This window comes from Hyla sarda, chromosome 5, assembly GCF_029499605.1.
Source record: "Hyla sarda isolate aHylSar1 chromosome 5, aHylSar1.hap1, whole genome shotgun sequence".
NCBI classification, from domain to species: domain Eukaryota; kingdom Metazoa; phylum Chordata; class Amphibia; order Anura; family Hylidae; genus Hyla; species Hyla sarda.
In genome coordinates, this window is record NC_079193.1 from 63,961,857 (window position 1) to 63,983,413 (window position 21,557).

Sequence of the window (21,557 nt, forward strand, 5' to 3'; positions counted from 1 at the left end):
CAACATGGAAAGTACACTCAGGAGCAGGGACTCCTGTCTCAAAGATTAGAATCCTTGCTCCTGTAGTACCTAACCTAGCAAATGTAGTAAGTGACAATACATTGCCGTTCCCCCAATGCGCTAGTCTGGGTGCAGAGCACCGGGCCTGGTGACTGTAGTGAGCAGCAATGCATGTATTTATCACTGCTCGTGTACATCTGTCTAGATGGCATGTCGTAGTACCTTGGTGTTGTGCCGCCATGCTCTTTTTGAAGCAGCTACAACCGTAGCAGTTGTATTTGGCAATAGTTCCCCTGACTAGGAACACACTGGGTGTTCGAAATGTGTAGGTTATATTGTTTTGGATTTAGTTTTATTCTTGGGGATTTTTTTAAAGGTAAAATTAGAAAATCAATATTGTTCTATGAACTGCTGGACCCTGAAACTGCATACAACTCCATACCAGTCATTGGTGCTCATATGCTGCCGATGAGTGTAGGGAAAAATATCACCTTATTACAGCATCTGATAGAGCCACATTCAACTTTGAGTGATGAGCCATGTAGGAGATTGATATTAAATATGGAGAGAAAGTTTGAATTTTCAAGTAATGTTAATGCGTATTTCAAAGTTAAAGCGTCCCTGTCAGATCACCAAACAAAAAATAACTGCTATATGTTGCTTAGTATCTCATCCTGATCATGTACATATCATTTCTATGTGTCTATGACCTATATTTCTCTCAGAATTATCTTTCTTTCTGAATTACCTTGATGTTGTTGACCAGAAGCAGTGGGCGGGTCCCTTTCTTCTCCTTAGGTGATAACCACTCCCCCTCCTCCCCCTCTGTCACTCTCCTCAGTCACTGGTCTGGGGAGTGAGCATCTGTAACCTTTTCCTTTCTGGTTTTATGCTATATACACACACACTGTGTTCTTACAGCTTTTGCAAAACTACAGCTCCCAGCATGCCCACACATCCTTTGAATTGTAGCTTTGCAACAGTTGGAGGCATATGATTGGTAAAACTCAGATTTACAGCAGTGTTGCTGCAGGCTTTGTTCCTCCTACTGTTGCAAAATTACAACTCTAAGCATGCCCACATATCATTTGGCTGTGCAGTCATGCTGGGAGTTGTAATTTTGCAACAGCTGGAGGCATATGATTGCAGTTCCCTTGTATTAGATACACTCACACATTGACTTCATTTATTCATACACATGCACATTACCTAGACAACACAGATTTACACACATACATATATATCCACACACACATATATACATGCAGGGACACTTACTTTTTAATCAAAAATCCTCCATTCAGTCCCCATCTTCATTCACCAGCTTCTTTCATCATCTGCTCACAGGCAGCAGTGTACTCCCACCCCTCCCCCCCTTCTCCTAACACGAGTGAGGGAGCCCATCAGACAGTGAGGGAGCCGATCACAGCAGCTATAAATCTGCAGACCTGTCAGTCATGAAGTGGGTCTGTGACGTAGGTGATGACGAGTGGACACAGCCAGGCTGGTATGTATTCCAGGAGGCAGGGATGTAGTTTTTTGACTGGATTTTTCAGTATGGAATGCTGAATTTTTTTTTATGAAAGCAATTGCAAAACCTATTGGTTTTGCATGCTTTACAACATATCAAAAGTTTTTATATCTGACAGTGCCTATGATAATGATGGAACAATTATACTTACCTACCTCTGGTCCCCTGCAGCTCCTGCTCTAGCTCCCACTATGACTCCTTCAGGCCTCCTTTTCTCCTCTTTTTTTTTGCTTTCGCTGAGATTAAAGGTTGGAACAGGACCCACCCGCTTAGCCAATCACTGGCCAAGATGGGACACTGCTGGGGCCAGTGACTGGATGAGCCAGCAGGCCCTGCTCTGGGAAAACAATGGGGGAGCTATAGGGAAACAGGGGTAAGTAAGTGTCATTTTGTTTTTGTTTTTTAAACAGCCTCAGCAATATAAAAATAGGATTAGCTATGGGGATGGGATATGAGGACAGGATATGAGGTTGGGATATGAGGTTGGGATATGAGGTCGGGATATGAGGACGGGATATGAGGACGGTATATGAGGATGGGATATGAGGACAGGATATGAGGTCTGGATATGAGGTCGGGATATGAGGTCGGGATATGGGGACAGGATATGAGGAAGGGATATGAGGACGGGATATAGGGTCAGGATATGGGTCGGGATGTAAGGACAGGATATAGGGATGGGATATGAGGATGGGATATGGGGATGGGATATGGGGTAGAGATATGAGAACAAAATATGAGGTCTGAATAGGAGGAGGGGATTTGGGGTCGGGATATGAGGACAAAAGCTTCCAACTTTGTTGCTGTTCCCCCCCCACAAGGATAAGGTAGGAAAAACCGGGCAGCGCCGGGTACTCAGCTAGTCTATACTATAATGAGTAATTTACTGTGTGCATGGGTGTAACTATGTCATATCTTAATTTCTGCTTTTTTCCAGAAAATTTAGTTTCAGCTTTTGCAAGTAAATAGTATATATTTCTATCTGATAATGCATTACCTATCAGATCCCAGTGATGCTTCACCAAGGGTCCATGGCACCTGAGGTGGCCCCAAGGCACATCTGATCCATAATAAGACTCCAGGACTATCAATGGCACTTGGTAGATATGAACACCTGCTACCGAATTTGCATTAGGGCCCAAAAGCTATAATTAACTCCTCTGTGCTTCATTAAGGGTATTATACTGCCCTAGTCTTTAATGACAATAAAGACTTACCTTGTCACTTACTACAGTTACCATGGTACAATCTAGGAGCCTCCACAATCAATGAGTCTACATATCAAGGAAGGCTTCCTGCACATATTCCCTCACATCTTTTAGTGTTTTTTGTACTGTAATCCAGATAAAACAGAATTAATGATTAGCAGCTGCTAATCCCCAGTGGAAGCGACCACACGTGACTCTTAAGCTGTTACAGGTTTTAGTATGCAGAACTGTTGCATGATCACGGCTCTTTACTGTGATCATAGCTCTTTAATGCCATACTGCATCTTTCATTCAAATACTGTGCCGAACGCATTCATAGGAACACTCATTTATATATCGGAAGAAGATGCATAACCGTCTTCAGTGCACTGTTCCCTGTTGCTCATGACTAAAGGACACCTACCAGATCAAAACAATTCATAGAAATGTATGCTTGTACTAGACCTGCTTGTACTAGATCTAGTGAGACAGCTTAAAGGGGTACTCCACCCTTAGACATCTTATCCCCTGTGCAAAGGATAGATGTCTGATCACGGGGGTCCCGACGCTGGGTGTAGCGCCGGTGGCTTCTGATGTTATGGCTATGCCCCCTCAATGCAAGTCTATGGGAGGGGGTGTGACAGCCATCACGTCCATGGGAGGGGGTGTGACGGCCATCACACCCCCTCCCATAGACCTCTCATAGACTTGCATTGAGCAAGATCGCGGGAGTCCCCAGCGGCGGGACCCCTGGGATAAGATGTAGGGGCGAAGTACCCCTTTAAAAAGATTGTATTGGGGTCAGTATGGTTGCCAATAGTTCATTGCTTACAAGCCACCATGATTTCAACCTTTAGTATTTTGCAGTAGAATATGCAGTAGAGAACATTTAGTAAGGTTTTTTTCTGTTTAGCACTTTACTGCAGGAATAAGTAATGGGTGAAGGGACAGTCGGACAAGTAATATTTCCCTGGCAGACAGGTATCAAGGATGTTAGGGGTTACTCTGCGGCCAGACATTCTGAGCGCACCCCTGTTCTATCCCCGGTGCCAGCAGTGCCGCTGGCTGTATGTCAGGATGCGGTTGCAAGTGTGTGCTGGCCCACAACTTACCTCTCCGCGCTCCTGCTCCCTCTGTCTGCTGGTGCGCGGGTGGCTGCTTTGTAGGGCATGCACACATCGGCTCTCAGAAATTTTAAGGGCCAGTACGCCCTTAATTGGTTTTTGCTAATTGGTGACTTTATAAGTGTCAGCACTTCCCCTATTGCCTTGCCGGATCTTTGTGCTCCTTAGCCTGAGAGAAAGCGTTCCTAGTGTTTAGTTTTGCCATTTACCTGACCTCTTGCTCTGGGACCTGACCTTGTTCCTGTGGCGCCTGCCCTATGACCTCCTTGTTACGTTCCAGACCATGCTCCTGTGCCGCCTGCCCTGACCTCTACCTGTCTTGACTACGAGTTGTCTCATCCTTCCTGCGCCACATTACACCTCTGTAGCCTGTGTGGACGAGTTGTATCAGGGGTAGCGACCTGGGTGCTGCCACAGGTGGGTGTCTGCATGAGAGATTGCGGGGGTCCCCAGTGGATAGGGGATACGATTTCTTAGGGCCGGAGTACCCCTTTAAATATTAATAAAATATCCCCCCAGTTCTACCAAGAGTATGTACGGTAAAGTCTGCTTTGAGTATCACAAAAGTATATCTGCACTGACAAGTTGGTATTTTGTACTTTATATCAGTTGTATAGTTCATAAATATTGTATTATGTTCCCAAATGTATATAGATATAAATAATGTATCAAACATACAGTTTCCTCTATTGTATCAAGGGAATATTGTTAATTGGAGCGGTGCACCTTGCAAGAATGAATATCGTCTTTGTGCCATTGGATCTCATGTGAAGGAAAAGAAAAACTGGTTGGTGTTATGCTCCAAAGAAAACTCTATTTTGTGCCTTTATTCCTGTGTGAAGACAGTGGGATGACTCCTGTGGAGAGAGTTGTAGCCCCTATAGAGGTGAATAGAACTGTATAGAGATAGATAGAGTTCTGGTGCCAGGAACTGCTCACTGCTCCGGCGGTGCAAGAGAGAATCTAATCCATGTTAAGCGTGCTGTTCCTAAGTGCAGTCCAGTGCAAAGTCCTGTGTAAATCTCCCCTCTCCATCTATCATGCACGGCCACTGCCCAACTGGTAGGCTGACTGCACGAATGAGCGTCTGGGCGTCTTCCTGGTAGGAACTATGTTGGAGCGCATGTATTTAATAGAGAGTGGCGTATGATATAGATGGCAAATGAAGATCATAGGGGAAAAAAAAGGCAACAATCAGTGGTGGGTCGCAAATTGGCCAGACAGATTTTAGAGGTCCCTTTTGTCAGTAGCAAAAAAATTATAGTGGGAATAATGGAGAATGGGTGTTATCCTCCCTATTTGTAAGAGTTATATGGTCACATGTTGGATGCCCTACATGGGATACAATGTATGTGCTGGATAGGGGAAAAGATGTCTGATTGCGGGGGTCTGGCCACTGGGACTCCATGATTTCCGGCATGGCACCCCATTTATCCGGTGCATGGGGCGAACTCTGCTCCATGACGGATGACGGGTGACCACAGCCGTCAAACCCTTTATATTCATGACTATGGGAGGAGGTGTGACAGCTATGTTCTAACTGTCAAGCTCCTCCCATAGACATGAATGGAGGGGGCGTGGGATCAGACATCTTATCAATTATCCTTTGGGTAGGGGATAAGATGTCTAGGGGCGGAGTATAAAATAAAAGTTTAGATGGCAACATTCGGTAAATAAATGATTTTAAATAAAAATTTATAAAAAAAAGAGGTGAATATAATTATAGTTTTTATAATAAATTGTTAATGTTGTATTATTTATTTACTTAATGTTTCCATCTAAACATTCATTTTATATATTTTGCATTCATTTCTGTCACCAAAACTCTAATATTAAAGGAAATATATCACGGGGAAATACTTATCCCCTATCCAGAGAAAAGGGGATAAGTTTTAGATTGTGGGGGTCCGACCACAGGGGCCCCCCATGATCTCCTGTATGGGGCCCTGACTCTCCCCAGAAGCAGCGCATCATGACCCTCCAGACATCTCTATGGGAGCCAAGCCCCTCCAGACATCTCTATGGGAGCCATTTGGCTATTTCTGGCACTCCCATAGAGATATATGGAGGGGCGTGGCCGCCACTCTTCGTGTGGTGTCATGACGCGCCACTCCTGGGGAGAGCTGGGTTTCCTTACAGGTGATTGCAGGTGGTTCCATTAGTCCCCCTCCCCCCCCCCCCCCCCCCCCCCACACACACATCCTAATAAGTTTTTCCCCCATGGCAATTTTCCTCAAATTTTATGGGATATTATGGTCTATTATGTCTATTAAATTTTATTAATAATAATATCATGTACCCCACTAGCTGCCATTCACCTTATGACCGATCCCTCTTGTCCTTACATCCAGCACATATATTGTGTTCAATATAGGACTTCCATCATGTAACTATATGACCTTTTAAAATAAGGAGGATAATATCCATTCTTCATACTTACCATTATCTTTTCTTTGCTACTGAGGAAAAGGGTGATGGGACCCCTGAAATAAGTCTAACCAGTTTTTGCCACCCATCAAGAGATCAAACTGACTCCATTTCCTATGATTCGTTTCCTACAATCTCTATTTGCCTTCTATACCATCTATCACTCTCCCACACAGTTCCTACCACACGGACAACATCAGCGGACTTCAACTATCACTGTTCTACCTCCCCCAGGCTAACTTGTGCTGTCTTCCTGCCAGGACAGTGGTCATGCACAATAGATGGAGAGGGGAGATAAGCTTCACACAGGACTTTGCACAGGACTGCACTTAGGATCAACATGCTCCAAACCAGTTGGCGCCCCCCCCCCCCCGCATCGCATGGTGAACGGTACCAAGCACAAAACTCTTTTTCCACAGGAGTGATATAATCTGTGCATAGTACAGGCATCTCTCCCCATAGGGGGTACGGTTCTACTCTCCTCCATAGGAGATACAACTCTCTCCACAGGAGTCATCACACTGTATTCCACAAGAATAAAGGCACAACATAGAGTTTTCTTAGGCGCATAACACAAACCAGTTTTTCTTTTCCTTCACATGAGATCCAATGGCACAAAGACGATATTCATTCTTGCAAGGTGCACCGCTCCAATTAACAATATTCCCTTGATACAATAGAGGGAACTGTATGCTTGATACATTATTTATATCTATATACATTTGGTAACATGGTACAATATTAATGAACTATACAACCGATACAAAGCACAAAATACCAACTTGTGCAGATTTGCTTTTGCAACACTCAAAGCACACTTTACCGTACGTAGTCTTGGTAGATTTGGATGGGCATTTTATTCATTTTTAATTTCTAACATCATGAATATTTTTTATTTTTTTATCATTGTCATTTTACTCTTGAGCTGCTTCAAGGACCCTGTTGTATTCTCTTTGTAATTGATATAATTTACACCATAACAAATGCTCCAAATATTTTACCGCTGGTCACATCATAGACTCTAAAGAACTCCAATAACCGTCTTTCCTGCCTTTTTGATCATTGCTACCTTTCATTGTCATTTATCCCCTGTCCAAGTACACTTGAGGACTGGTCCTTGTGTTCATATTATTGCAACATGCCATTGAATCTCTAAACAAATCAAAAGCCACATCATAACCACTGAGTGGCTGCACATACCACAAATATACATATATACCGTATATATATATATATATATATATATATATATATATATATATATATATATTTTTTTTTTTTTTTATTTTTTTTTTTTTTTTATTTTATTTATTTATTTATTTATTTATTTTTTTTGGCTAATCATCCAGAAAGGACACATGCACTGGGACCCCCAGTCATTATGAGATCAGGGGTCCCAAGTCCTCCTTCTGAATGAAGCAGTCATCATGTGTGCACATTTCTGCTCTATTCACTGTCTATGAGACTGATGGACATAGTCATGGCTCTTATAGTGGGTGTTTAACCTTCACTCTGTTCACATCTGCTTTGGAGGCTCAATCATAGGTACATAGTATTGACCGGAAGGATTGTGTAGCATGCAATAGTATTTTTCCCATCAACACACCAGATACCCAAAGGGAGCACTATGGATCCCATTGTAATTCAATTCATGGAACATATCTATCACAACTTGAATGCCATTTTTCTAGTTCCAGGACAGAAAAAATGAATTTAAAACACAGATTTAAACACAGATTTATGTGTTTCTTATTATCTTTAAAGCATAACTGTCAGATCCCGCTAAAAAAACAAGAATATGTTACTCAGTACTTAATTCTGACCATGTACATGTAATTTTTATGCCTCTATCACCTATATTTATTGGAAAAATCCCTCTTTTCATTAGCTCACAGTGTTAGAGATCCTCTCAGGGGAAGGGGGCGTGTCCATCCCTTGTGGTGGTGGGAGGTGATTGGTGTGTCTGCTCATGCAGCCTAGTGATCTCTTGTCCATGACTCATGGACAAGTCTGATGCTGCTGCAAAACTGGTTAGTGTCCCAGTAGGTATGAGGACCCCTAGTGGTGGGATCTTCAGGGGTGTAAACTATATTACAAAAGGTCTTTAATTTTCATCAGTAACAACATATAAACAGTTTTTGGATCTGACAGTGCCCATTTAATTTCTTCTGAACCTAGAGTGCACGATATCTAACTGTGCCCCCTCATATCTAATTACTTAATCCTGACATCATTACAAAGACATATCTTTTTTCTTATATAAAATATTACAAAGTTAAAGGCTTGAGGTAGAGAAGTCTGACTGATAGTGTGGATGAAGGACTTATTAGTCTGGCTTTATGATGTGACGGTGACAATGAGTTCTCTTTTTAATCTGCGGAAGTGAAATATCAGAGGCCCGGCCATTTGAATAATAGGGAGCTGCTCAACCTGAAATAAAGTTAAAATCAATTCTCTATCAAAGAAGAGAAGTGAAATTGATCTTCACTTAATATATACTGTATAAAGTTTGAGGACAGTCTCCAGAGTGTTTTTACTACCTGTTGAAAAAGAATTTGAGTTTTATCACTTATTAATGCGCCAAATTGGAAAATGAACTGGCATATAATGATCTCTGTAAAGGGGTTTTCAATTCAAATTTAAAAAATAAATAAAAAAATGACATACTGTAAAATAATAAAATATTACTGTATTTTTCGCCATATAAGACGCACTTTTTCTTCCCCACTTTTTCTTTCCCTGGGGGGGAAAAAGTCGGTGCGTCTTATACGGCGAATACACCCCTATCGCGGCGGTCCCTGCGGCCATCAACGGCTGGGACCCGCGGCTAATACAGGACATCACCGATCGTGGTGATGCCCTGTATTAACCCTTCAGGCGCGGCGATCAAAGCTGACCGCTGCATCTGAAGGGAAAGTGACACTAACCCGCGATTTCACCGTGGCGGTCCCGAACAGCCCGACTGAATAGCCGGGTTAGTGCTTACAGGACACCGGGAGGGACCTTACCTGCCTCCTCGGTGTCTTCTCTGTTCAGGGATCCCCTGTATGGCCGGCGCTCTCCTTCCTCCTCATCACGTCGTCGCGTACGTGCGTCGGCGTGCGTAATGACGTGATGGCGGCGACAGAGAGCGAGGATACCCGGCCGGCAGCAGAGATGTTCCGGAGCGACGGGGACACGGCGACAGCGATGGAGCGACATCCAGGGCAGCGGTGACGGGTCCGGAGCGGCGGGGACACGTGAGTATTACCTCCTATGCAGTGGTCTTCAATCTGCGGACCTCCAGATGTTGGAAAACTACAACTCCCAGCATGCCCGGACAGCCAACGGCTGTCCGGGCATGCTGGGAATTGTAGTTTTGCAACATCTGGAGGTCCGCAGGTTGAAGACCACTATTGGGTTCAAAATCTTTATTTTTTTAGATTTTGCACCTATAAATTGGGTGCGTCTTATACGCCGGTGCGTCCTATAGGGCGAAAAATACGGTACATTAAAAGTTGAGCTCTGTCGTTACGGTTCATCCCATACCTCTGTATCAGGGTTGCCAACTACCCAGAAATTTCTCAACAGTCCGTGAAAATAGTGGGCTTTTTTTAAGCTTCCATGAAATAAAAAAAATACAGGTATTGATGATTTTTTTAGGTACTTTAGAAGTTCATTGTGATTGTAACTATCATCATTCTTTACAGCTCATTCCTTACATGCTGGTAAGGATTTTATATCAATGTATTGAGCTCCATATTGGAGATTTTATTTTCCAGTATGGTTTCCAGTCTGTCCACAAAAAAAAAAAAAAAAAATTGGGATTTTCATGTTTTTATTTTTTTATTTTTTTATTATTAAATTGTCCAAGGAAAAGAAAAATGTAGGTACCAACCCTGCTCTGTATAGCTCCTTTGATGACACACTGTTTATCTATATATTCTACACTGTATATATATATATATATACAGTGACCCCTCGACTTATGATGGCCTCGACATATGATCATTTCAACATATGATGGCCTCTCAGAGCCCATCGTATGTTGAAGGCAGCCTCGACATATGATGCTGCTGTGTGTCGGGGCCATCATACAAACAGCTATCTGACAGCGCTGACAACTTCAGCAACTGACAGATAGTTGTTTAATGTGCACCGTGTGCCCCGTTCTGCCTCCTGTTACTCACATGCTGTCCTGCTAATTCATACAGGCTTCCACTGTGAGCTCCATGTAAGCCCCGCCCCCCCAGTGCAGCCATAGCCAATAGCCTGCAGCATCTTGCTGCAGGCATCCAATGAACTGCTGGCTGCCCTCCCCTTCCTTTCCTATAGAGCTGTAGTCGGCAGGATGGTAATGGAGGACATTCTGTCCCCCCTGAAGGTATTTAAAGAACTGTACAGTACTGTATGCGATGTCACACATCACATACAATACATATACACACTATACACCCCATACATCAATGTTTCCCTATCAGTGTGCCTCCAGCTGTTGCAAAACTATAACTCTCAGCATGCGCAGACAGTCAATGGCTGTACATGCATGCTGGGAGTTGTAGTTGTGCAACAGCTGGAGGCACCCTGGTTTGTTAAACACTCCCCATACACTCCACATACAATGGTCATCCCAGAACCAATTAGCAGTTTCCCATAGAGATATGTATTCAACATACAATGGTTCCAAGGCCCCAGAACCAATTACCATTTTTACATAGACATATGTACTCGACATATGATGGTTTCAACATATGATGGTTCTCCTAGAACCAATTAATATCATATGTTGAGGGACCACTGTATATATATATATATATATATATATATATATATATATATATATATATATATATACTACATCATTCTAGAATGTCTATGCTTGTCATAGTTCAAAAATCTGTTTGTGTCCAATTCCCATTCTTCATATTATTATTATTATTATTATTATTATTATTATTAGTATTCATGTAATGGCTGAACTTACAACAATACACCGTGTTTGGAACTTTTTTCTCTCTCTTTTGATACATATCAGAACTTCAATATCCAAGGTGATGTATAGCCAATGTATAGCCAATGTATAGCCTTCAGAGTATTATTGATGTATAACTAAAAGCCCCCTATTAAACTGTGCCTCAAAACCAGCTGCAGGAAAGTATTCCCGAGTCCGGAACCTGCAAATAAAACTCTTTGAAAATCCACTGACTCTCCACACCCACCATCAAATAACAACATTATAATATTATTTTAATAGTGTTCTAACTTCTAAAAAAGAACACTCAGCATATTATAATTTATTTGTCATAGTGATTAGAACATTATTACTAGAGATGAGCGAACTTACAGTAAATTTGATTCGTCACACACTTCTCGGCTCGGCAGTTGATGACTTATCCTGCATAAATGAGTTCAGCTTTCAGATGCTCCCGTGGGCTGGAAAAGGTGGATACAGTCCTAGGAAAGAGTCTTCTAGGACTGTATCCACCTTTTCCAGCCCACCGAAGCACCTGAAAGCTGAACTCATCAACTGCCGAGCCGATAAGTTTGTGACGAATTGAATGTACTGTAAGTTCGCTCATCTCTAATTATTACTTTAACATTATAGTGTTGCAATTTGGGCAAGCACTGATCAAATTTCCATAGTAATCTCAATAGGGCACTATTTTCAAACAATTTTAAAGTACACTCAGGGGACATTAAAACTGTCTAGTTTTAGGCAGTCTAAAATTGCACCAGATTTTCAATCAGGCTGTTTGATAATCTAGCACATCTTATATCCGTCTACTCTTAGGGGGTATCGTTTTTTTATAGCAAGGTTTTTTTTATGCTTACTTTTGAAAAAATGTAGCACAATTTATGCACTGCCCTTTAGATTTTCACTTTCCCTTTTATAAAAATGGTGAGTAGGGCACAAACACTCCAAATTTTTTTTTTAAATGTGTGCCATGGCAAACAGGTGCAAAGTATACACACAAAACAGCAAATTTAGTTTTGAATATGACACCCCAACCCCCCCATCCCCCACACACATAGACACTGTGTTGCCACAAGGACATCATAGAGATGCTTCAGTCCATCCCTACCTGCTACTTCCTTAACATTATATTAACATTATGGTTAATTGATGCTTCAAAGCCAATTTTATATGAGCATAACATGGCTGCATTCAAGCATCTGTATTACTGTTCTCTACCTGAGCTGATCTTAGGGACTGATGATGTTCAGATCATTAGACCCAACATTGCAAGGCTACTTACAGCTGTAATAAGGACCTATTGGCTTTTTTTTTATTTTATTTTTTTATATAGAGTACCTGTCACCAAACTTAACTTTTAATATATTGTTCCTTATGTAATTATAAGACACTTTGCTATTTACTTTCTTTTAAAACTCCCAGCCACTAGGTGGCTCTGTTCTGTTCCCTGCCATAAGTCAAACAGTTAGTTTGGTCTTTTCCTGGCTTGGAAGAAGACCAAACTCAGGAATGGCGAGGCACAGCTCTCACAGGCTTCAGTGATATCAGGTCTGCTGGGGAACGCCCACTTTCTTCTGTCGGGACCTCACACAATGTGAGCAAGAGAAAAGGTATGATACAGAGCTTTTTATAGCTCAGAAATTTTTTTAAGGGCAGAAGGGGCGTTAGGAATAGTTAGGGAATTGAATCTGAATTAGCTTAGAAAATATAGTTTGATGACAGGTACTATTTAAAGGGGTACTCCGGTGGAAAACGTTTTCTTTTAAATGAACTGGTGCCAGAAAGTTAAACAGATTTGTAAATGACTTCTATTTAAAAATCTTAATCCTTCCAGTACATATTAGCAGCTGTATACTACAGAGGAAATTCTTTTCTTTTTACATTTCTTTTTTCGTCTTGTCCACAGTTCTCTCTGCTGACACCTCTGTCCATGTCAGAAACTGTCCAGAGCAGCATAGGTTTGCTAAGGGGATTTTCTCCTGCTCTGGACAGTTCCTGATACGGGCACCAGGTGTCGGCAGAGAGCACTGGGGACAAGACCAAAAAAGAAATTAAAAAAGAAAAGAATTACCTCTGTAGCGTACAGCTGCTAATAACTATTGGAAGGACAAATATTTTTTAATAGAAGTCATTTACAAATCTGTTTAGCTTTCTGCCACCAGTTGATTAAAAAAAAGGGTTTTACCCCTTTTAAACTCTGCAATTTGTCTTTCCTTTGTTAGATTTTCTAGAAATACAAATAACTTGATGTTTTTGAAAACTAGCAATTGATGACACCATCCACCTTGTCTATTGCACATTTACCTACACAGATATCATAGACTGTTTAGGCTGTGGGAACACCTATTCCTCAATTTACTGATGTAGGGGCTGCCAACGTTGTCGTTGGCGCCCTATTCTGTTTGCTTGGCATGCTACACTACAATATGTCCTGTGTGCATCGCCACTCACCCCTGTTAGCATGCAACAATGCATATCATTCTATATGTTCATTTTTGCAGTAGCAATGGTTCTGGTTCTTTTCTTTGAGGTTAATATAATTCTGTATGTTCCTTTTTGCAGTAGCAATGGTTCTGGTTCTTTTCTTTGTGGTTAATATAATTCTGTATGCATCGTTATAATTTTACCAAGCCAGGTGCAGTGAGCCCGATGCAGACAATGGGTGCATCACCGCTTACCTCTTGCACCTTGTTATTGGGCAGACGAGTACTACATCTGGATTTATTCATTCAATTCCAGGAAGGAAACAGAGGAACAGAACAAGATATTTCAGAAATGATATTTTACAAGAAATACAAATATCTACTAAAGACGTTTTATCATTTGAAGATTTATAATTTAGTACTTAATGGACATTTTTATACAAAATAATTCTAATTTATGTATTTAAAACACCAGTAGAAATTATGCAACATCACTATCATGTGACTATTTTTTTCTATTATTATTTAGATTATTTTATTTCTCACACTGAAGAGGTCACAGCACAAATTAAAGGGCTATTCCCATATACAGTGGTCCCTCAAGTTACAATATTCATTAGTTCTGGGACGACCATTGTATGTTGAAACCATCATATGTTGAGACCAGAACTCTATGGAAACCTGGTAATTAGTTTTGAAGCCACCAAAATGTCATCCAAAAATTGGAAAAAGTGAGGATTAAAGAAAAATATGTAGATAACTAATATAGATAAAGCAAATCCTTACATATAAAAGTAAGAAAGATCTGCTGGGAGCTGTAAATCACTGTCTATTTAAGTGTTTCCCAACCAGGGTGCCTCCAGCTGTGGCAAAACTACAACTCCCAGCATGCCCGGACAGCCTTCGGCTGTCCGGGCATGCTGGGAGTTGTACTTTTGCCACAGCTGGAGGCACCCTCTTTGGGAAACACTGGTCTGTGTAGAGGACAGAAGCTTCTTCAGGTAAAGAACACGCTATACTAGAAAAAGGAAAATTGAGCCGTCCTCACTTGATGTCCAAAGGAACAGCTAACCCTGGCACAGGTAAAGAGTACAGAACATATAATACCTCCCTTTACTATAGGGGGCGCTACCAGACACCGGTCACTGCATGCACTTTAGGAATACACGGGTTTCACCAGTGAAATATCCATCCGATTGGTTGGTTCTTCCAGCCATTGACACGTTTCGCAGATTCCATTAGCATTGTATGTTGAGTCTGGTTTCAAGTTACAATGGTCCAGAAAAGACCATTGTATGTTGAAACTATTGTATGTTGAGGCCATTGTAAGTTGAGGGATCACTGTATTCCATAAAATGTCAACCTATAAAGGGAACAGGGACCCGCTGAATCTATTTGCAGATTCCTGGCTACTGCAATTAATTGAAGAAAGAAGATCACGCCACTTATATAAAAAAATCCAAATATGTGGTGTTTAATCCCTGTACAATTCCACCTCCATGAGATCTTCATCTGATGCTCCCATAGCTGGCCGTCCTCTTTCTTCTATTGATCCATGGGTCTTATAGAAACCGGGACATCTACTACTATTAATGAGAATCATTTCCCTCCATTTATTTGAGGTATGTTTTACAATGAGAGGAAGGTCAGTCATTAAACAGACATTGGCCTAGATTTACTACTGCGAATATGGCAGAATTCTAGTTTTCTTAAAAGAAACTGTGCTATGTGACACATTTATTAGGAGTCTCATACACTTTTTAGATTCTTTGGTTAAAGAGGCATGGCTTCAGTAAAAGGGTGTGTGGTTTAACTGTGCCAAAAATGTGCCGAAAATTTGCTATATGATTTTGGTTAGAAATAAGCTAGACGGGCTTCAGATGTTTCAGATTTATCAATAAGACAATGGAGCATTTAACTTCTAAGGGCTCGTTCACACGGGCGGATCCACAGCATATTTTACGCTGCGGATATGCTGATGATGGACCCCTAAAGTGTGCCTCCAGATGTGCCTGCTTGGGGTGGCAATCCGCTGCTACGAGCAGACACACTGCTGCGATGTGCAAGTCGCCGCTCGCATGCACGGTGTACCTGCACACATCGGGGATTCCTCCTATTTCCTGAGCTAGGCCGGAGTAGACGTGATGTGTGTGAGCATGCTGTGCAGGCACGTGGCAACTCGCACATCACAGTGTGTCTGCTCATAGCGGCGTATTGCTGCTACGAGCAGGCACATCTGAGGCACACTGTAGGGGTCCATTGTCGGCAGATCCACAGCGTAAAATACAATGTGGATCCACCTTAGTGAGCGAACCTCAAGGCAGTTTTAGTAAATTCGGGAGATTGTTTTGCTCAAAAAGTAAAAATTTGGGTGCCATTTGTTACTTATGGTTATTCGGAAAGTTATGGAAAGGGTTATCGAGTTTATTGCAGGTGGGCCACAGGAAGAAGAAAAGCATTATAAGTAAGACGTTTTATGGACTACATCTTGGTATTTTTAATGCATCATTTCTGCATTCTGAAATTCCGCAATGAACAAGCGGCTCTTCAGTATATCTGAAGTGCATATTCCTGGAGTTAATAAATGGGAACTATGATACAACAAAAAAAGATTATTCCATTGTGTTCTACAGACTGCAAAACGCTCTATTTTCAATTCATGGTTCACATTCAATGAAATAAGCAGAAACTGTTTTTGTTTCCTACAATTAAAATGTTTCAAATGAAATGTAAAGTATTAGTAGTTATCCCAAAAATCCACTCAAAAAGGTCAAACAGCATTAGTCATCAAATTGTCCTCTTCTTTCAAGCTGCTAAAAAAAAGTATTTATTCTGAAACATCTGGGTGACAACCCAAACAGTGCTAACCCTAGGGCTCAGAGTTCTGCTGTGGTTACTGTCATCCTTTACAGCAATTATATGGCAGGAATAGTCCAGTCTGCACTGAAAATTAAGGAAATTCTAATATAATCCATTAAAACAATGTTTGGGTTGTAGTCCGGCCTCTTGATAAAGCCACAGCAGTGGTGAAACTGTGTCAGGGTGGGCTGTGCTTGTGGTTTTAACTGCAGATGCACAGTGCTCCAAGTCCAACTATGTAGACTACAAGCCTCATATGCATACTATGTAGCTACAGACTCTACAATAAAAGGGTATGCCGGGGAAAAAAGAAAAAAGTAATATCAACTGGCTCCAGATAGTTAAATAGATTTGTAAATTACTTATATTAAAAAATATTAATCCTTCCAATAATTATCAGCTGCTGAAGTTGAGTTGTTCTTTTCTGTCTGGCAACAGTGCTCTCTGCTGACATCTCTGCTTGTCTCAGGAACTGCACAGAGTAGAATAGGTTTGCCATGGGGATTTGCTTCTACTCTGGACAGTTTGCGTGTCATCAGAGAGCACTTAGACAGAAAAGAACAACTCAACTTCAGCAGCTCATAAGTGCTGAAAGGATTAAGATTTTTTAATAGAACTACAGTAATTTACAAATCTGTTTTACTTTCTGAAGCCACTTGAGATATATATATATATATATATATATATATATATATATATATATATGTATATAAAGTTTTTTCCTGGATAACCCCTTTAACCAACCGGCTGGTGGGAGATATTTCTATCAGACTTAAGATTTGAGAGCACTGGCACCCTGTGTTTTGAAATGTGTGTTTTGTAGTATAAGCAGTTTTCTATAAGTTTCTTTTTGAATTTAGTCCCTAATAAAGCACAAGTTTTAATATTAGGTGTATAACATATCAGTGGTTGGTAAAAATAGGGTAATTTTGACCACCTAGGTGGTATATAAATTGGTTGAGATGCTGCCCCATGCACAAGGGAAGACAGAGCCCTGTTCTTGAGATCTCAATGGATCATATTGGACAGAACCCCCCTAGTCAGATAATTAATGAATTTTAAATAACTGGAGTACCACTTTAACAAGGGTATCACCCAAACTTTCCAGTCTCCTGTATTTGTTTAGTTAAAGGGAACCTGCCATCAGATTTTATCATATATAACATGTGGCAATGCCTTATCTAAGGTAAAATCTTCTTTCGCAACATCCCCAGGAGATGTTTCCGCCCAGAGGGATGGCGAGGATATGAAGTTTGAATGTGTCCAGACCTGCCCGTAAGTAGTCCCCTGGGTGGGGAGCTATAATTTACTAGTCTTGTCTACTCTTGCTGTAATCATGCCCCCTGAACGTGATTGACAGCATGGCATGGGCCGCGTCATTGCTCTGCTCCGTCTGCAGAGGGCTATCAATCATACTGAGAGGCCGTAATTACAACGTAGCAGACAGGACTAGGTAAGTGTAGCTCCCTGCCCGGGGAACTACTTACAGGGCTGTCAGGGGACACTTTCTCGCTTCATGGTCTCACCATCCATGTGGGCAGGAACATCTCACGGGAATGGTGAGGATGAAGAGGTTGCCACATATAAAGCAGTGCCACACATTATATATGGTAAACTATGATGAGAGGTTTCCTTTAACATTGGCAGCTAATGATGAACAATGTAATAATGAACTGTGGTCTTACAAATTAAATCTCTGTATCTTTAGGAATTTTTTCCACCTCATTTTTAGAGCTTAGGACGCCAGATCACGGTTCTGATATTTCTCTGTTACATCTCCATGGGAGTTTTTTTTTGTCATTGACCGATACTCCATAGACTATAAGAAGCCTCCCCCCGCCACCCAGAGAGTTGACTGGTAGCCACCGTTCTGATCTGACGTGTTTGTTCCGGAGCGGACAACACATTATAAGGGATAAAAAGAAAGAACTGCCTGCAGTTTCCTATCTTTCCACCATGGAACAGAGACCAACCACAATCCTTTTCTCTTCTAATCAATGATAGAATGCTCGCAGAAAACATGAAAGGTTCTTCACATAGTCCAGCAAAAGAAAAGGAAAGATGACATATGCTTTATTATACACTGTGTATAAAGGAGGAAAACAATCACGGTGCTGCTGGCCAAGAAGCAGGCTTTACAGAAAAAGATGTGTTTACGTTAGAGGTCAGGATAGCTTGGAAGATTTTTCTTTTTTTAATTTTCTATCCTTTCTAGCTAAATAAAAAAATAACTAAATAAATAAATCTAAATTAATAAATATAAAAAAATAACTAAATAAATATAAAGGAATAAATATACATAAATAATTAAATTAATAAATATATATATATATATATATATATATATATACACTAAATAAATAATAAATAATTAAAAGAGTACTCTGGTGCACACTTTTTTCATGTTATCCCGTCTGGGCTGCAAAATAAAAGAAAACGCACTTTATCTTACCTGCCAACGAGCCCCCAGAGCTCCGGTACACTCTGGTATAGGTGTTCGGTCCCTGGGCTGTATTCTTCTTACTTCCGGTTAGCCCGGCACGTCACACGGAACTTCAGCCTATCATTGGCCGAGGCGGGACATCACTACGGCCGGTGATAGGCTGAAGCTCCGTGTGACGTGCCGGGCTAACCGGAAGTAAGAAGAATACAGCCCGGGGACCGAACACCTGTACCGGAGCTCCGGGGGCTCGTTGGCAGGTAAGATAAAGTGTGTTTTCTTTTATTTTTCAGCCCGGATGGGATAACATGAAAAAAGTGTGCACCGGAGTACTCCTTTAAATGAATAAATAAATGATAAAAATAAATAAATAAGTACATTCAGTAGTCGAAACGAAAAACCAACATAAAACAAGACTTGTAGCCAAGGTTGTCTACTGTTAGGTTACCAGTTGTATAATTGTTTAGACTTGCGTTTCGAAACCAGTGTACCTCCAGCTTTGCAAAACTACAATTCGCAGAATGCCCGGACAGCCTTTGGCTGTCCGGGCATGCTGGGAATTGTAGTTTTGCAACAGCTGGAGGCACACTGGTTGGGAAACACTGTAGTAATACTACAATAAAGAAAAATAGCAATAAGTAAAAAATAGTAAAAATAGCAAAAAAGTAATACACAAAAAAGAAAAATAGCAGCTTCCCATAGTGTCCACCTATTTCATAGCTGTGATTATTTCTTTACTGCGGTTGGGCGGTTGAGAAGGATTGAGAAGGATATTTATTTATTTATTTATTTATTTACAGAAAGTGTAAAGGGCTTTTCTTGTGGATTAAGATCTGGTTGAACTTCCACTTTGTGAGGAATGTGACGTGTATCCGCCAATAAAGTATACAGAAATGGAGGGCACTAAAAGAATCCTTGGAAGTATGTTCCTTTGCTTGCGTTCTTTACCATGTAAGAATTCAAAAATACAGACTTTCATCTCTTTGGAGGAGTTGTTATCAGCTCCTTCCATTGGCATGTCCTTTACTAAATCCAGGAACAGAAGAAGCAGTGCGCGGCGTGCAGGAAGGCACTAATATGTCAACACATTTGAGAGTTCAAACAACAAAATGTCATCTATGATACTCTAATTCAGTGACTGAATACAATTGTGATATTTTATATGCCAATTCCTTTTAAGAGAAAATGATGGTATCATATTATTTTAGTACAAGCGAATATAAGAACATTTGTAATATATCTTATTAGACAAAAACACTAAGGCCTGGTTTACATATTTCTGGCATCCGGCATAGGTGAACTCAGCCTAAATCTAGACGCAACTGATGCCACAACTGATGACAGGTTGTCATCAGTTGCATTGCATCCGGCGTCCATTGTTTTTGCACAGTGGACAGGGGAACGCAGCAAACTGTGTTCCCCTGTCCGGTGCCCTCTGGCCTGTCCAACCATCCGGCATAAAAATGCTGGATGATTATGAACTGTCCCATTCAAATGAATGGGATCAGTTCTAGCATCAGTTTCCTAACGGTGCACGTATGCCTGATATATGTGAACCCAACCTTGTTTCTCCAGTTATCAAGCTTATTCCTTTTACACCTCTCTTGTAAGATTGCATTACACTCTGAAAATCAGCTCCTCTTTGTTCTGTTTCTGCAAGAAACTAGTCTATGGAGAGGGGAGGAGGGAGCTCAACCCACCAGCTCTAGAAGAACTGTAAATTAGAGTTGAAGACTGCAGAGCAGAAATCTGCAGAAAAATACAATAAACAGGTTACATAATGGCCAGAAATAGTGCTGCTCCTCATGTAAACACAAAGGGCTGCTTATCATGAAAATAAATATTTTTTTACATGACACTATTGCTTAAAATAAATAATATTGTTTGGCTTGGGCCAAGTTTTTATGCCTTTTATAGCTGCAATATTTGGTGTTGTACTGAATTGACCTTACAGAACTACAAAATGGTAGATTTTTGATAAAGACTTTAAGAAAAATTATTTCCTTATATTTGTAGATACATTAAAGGTGTTTTCCAAGAACAGAAGGATACATTTTAAAGTACTGGAGTGCCCCTTTAATGAAGGTATCAACCAAACTTTCCAGTTTCCTGTCATCACATTGTATCATATATAACACATGGCAATGCATTATATATGGTAAAATCTTTACCTTAGTAATAAAGCTGCAATGTTTGATGTTGTACTGTATTTAAAGAACTATTAAAGGGGTTATCCAGAAATAGAAAAACAGAGCTAATTTCTTTCAAAACCACTCCCAGTCTGTCTCCAAGTTGGGTATGATTCTGCAGCACAGTCCCATTGAAGTGAATGGATCCAAATTGTAATACCACACACAACCTGGGGACAGACGTGGAACTGATTTTGAAATAAATTAGCTTCTTTTTTTAATCCTAAATAACCTCTTTAAGATCTATAGACGTGGAACTGTTTTTGAAAGAAATTAGCTCATTTTTTATTACTGAATAACCTCTTTAAGATCTATGGTGGTCTACATTCAGTCAGGAGAATCATCGGGCATACATATCTTACAGACCATGCAGCTGTTACGAGGTCAATGGAGAAAAGAAGCCCCTCTTGGAGCTTGGGCTGT

At 40.8% G+C, this 21,557-nt stretch overlaps 1 protein-coding gene and 1 long non-coding RNA gene across 6 annotated transcripts in view; one reads left to right on the forward strand and one right to left on the reverse strand.

Moving 5' to 3' along the window:
• The window catches only part of DPP6 (dipeptidyl peptidase like 6), a 1,248,955-nt gene that overhangs the window by 870,645 nt on the left and 356,753 nt on the right, over positions 1 to 21,557 (reverse strand). The gene's annotated exons all lie outside the window — the stretch shown is intronic.
• LOC130273200 (uncharacterized) overlaps positions 1 to 21,557 on the forward strand; it is a 76,081-nt gene that overhangs the window by 14,343 nt on the left and 40,181 nt on the right. Inside the window, exon 5 of one of the 5 annotated variants that reach the window (XR_008843909.1) lies at positions 20,962 to 21,030. The exons of 2 other annotated variants lie outside the window; for them this stretch is intronic. This is a non-coding gene — a long non-coding RNA (uncharacterized LOC130273200). 2 more of the 5 variants (XR_008843907.1, XR_008843908.1) reach the window with 2 other exon arrangements.